We start from the raw sequence: 1,721 nt of genomic DNA, 5'->3' as shown, positions 1-1,721 counted from the left end.
CCTGGGAAGACTTGGAGGGAGGAAAGGGTAGAGGGAAATATTGTAATTCTATTCTGATTTAAAACATTTTTTAAATAAAATGAGTTTATTGATGACTTAATAATTACATATTGCCTGTTATCATGTTGGAGCTTGGAATCCTCATAGTAGATTTTGTCACTTTCATCCCCTCTGAAGTCTCCCAGACTATGCTCTTCATTAAAAGACTTTCCCAGGAAGATTATCATTATATGTTTTTTAATGAAAGTCATCCATAGCAATTCAAGGGACAGTAAGAAAATAAGTTTATTTGACCACATAAAATCTCTGATGGTTTATACATAATAACCTACTCCAATTTTATGAACTAGTTACAATATCTACAGTGACACACCAATACATCCTTTTGAAATCCAAATAACTTACAGTAACTACTAAGTAAAATACCTTTTTTAGTGCTTAGTCTATGGAGTTAGCTTCATGAATCAAATGCAATCCTGGACAATTGGCCTTTTATCATGATTAAATTAACAAACATAAAACAAAACCAAAAACAAACAAACAAACAAATAAAAAGTGGACTCAAGGATAAAATATTTGATGCACTAGCAGTTGGCAAAGAGATACTTTGTTGGGGGTGTTGTTCTTATATCAGTCAGGGGCAGAGCATATGGAAGTTCTTTGTTCTTCCCAGCTAGATGCCTGGCTTGGTAGCCAATGCCTTTTTATGCCTAGGACACATTAAAAATCAAATCAAATCAAATCTAGACAGTACATCATGGAAGGAGGAAGAAAGAAACCTGTGGCAGGTCCTCTAGTGCACTGCACAGAAAAGTCATAGACAATTGCTTTGCTGACATGTCACACAACATGGATGGAGGATGTCACCCAGGGACCTTTCAACAACAGTCTGCCTACAGCTGTAGCCACCACTATATGTAAGAATTTGTTGCTCAGATGTGAGATAAAGAGAAGTAGAACAGCTTGAGCATTATGAAGAAAAACTGGAACAGGACACTAGAGGATGGAGAGGAGTAGCCTGTTATGAGTTGCCAGCCCTGCCACCTAAGGCCATGGTGAGGTCACAGCTGGAGCTGCCTCTGGCTGCCATGTCTGAGTCCCTAGCAATACAGCAGCAGGAGTCAGTGTCAATGTCTGTGACTCATATTACAAGAGAACATAATATGTTCTTGTTCTGGACAATAGCCAGGACCACCTGGATATCCAAGGTCTTTGCAGAACTGGACCTGTCCCTCACTGGATGTGGTTCTCTGGAACATTGGTGCTATTTCTTAACACTGGCAGCACTCAAAAGAGTGTGTCCTGAGCCTTGCCAAGGCAGCAAAGTACAAATATCCCTGATGGCAGGAGTATGGCTGAGCCAGCCAGAAGGGCATGAGTGTGATAGAACTGACTGAACACTTATCTGCTGTGATGCAGCCCTGAGGAAAGATCCCTTGCCATGTCCAGAAGAAGGGAAATCTACCTACAGGGTCATGAGCTAGAAAGCTGTACCTGCCCATTTTCAGCTGCATCCCTTGAGAAAGGAGGTCTTATCATTTGCCTGGGCAGCATAGGAGATCAAGCGGCTCAGGTGAACCAGTCACCAGAGTGAATACTTGGGAAAGCTGTTTCTGACACTCATTTGCTGTGGATAGCATTGATATAAGGTTGATTCTCTACCTCTCCACCCTGTATTATCTTACACAGTCAGCAGAGCTGGCCCTATTGTCCCTTACTTG

The 1,721-nt window shown here is 41.4% G+C and overlaps 1 non-coding gene across 1 annotated transcript; it reads left to right on the top strand.

The window, feature by feature from the left end:
• Nucleotides 1-580: 580 nt before the first annotated feature.
• On the top strand, nucleotides 581-723 carry LOC117719414 (small nucleolar RNA SNORA48). Its single transcript, XR_004608150.1, has one exon. It is a non-coding gene; the product is annotated as a small nucleolar RNA SNORA48 (small nucleolar RNA).
• Nucleotides 724-1,721: the final 998 nt, after the last annotated feature.

This window comes from Arvicanthis niloticus, chromosome 13 (genome assembly GCF_011762505.2).
Source record: "Arvicanthis niloticus isolate mArvNil1 chromosome 13, mArvNil1.pat.X, whole genome shotgun sequence".
Lineage (NCBI taxonomy): Eukaryota > Metazoa > Chordata > Mammalia > Rodentia > Muridae > Arvicanthis > Arvicanthis niloticus.
The sequence above is the reverse complement of the archived record's forward strand: the minus strand, read 5'-3'. Positions and strand labels throughout refer to the sequence as shown.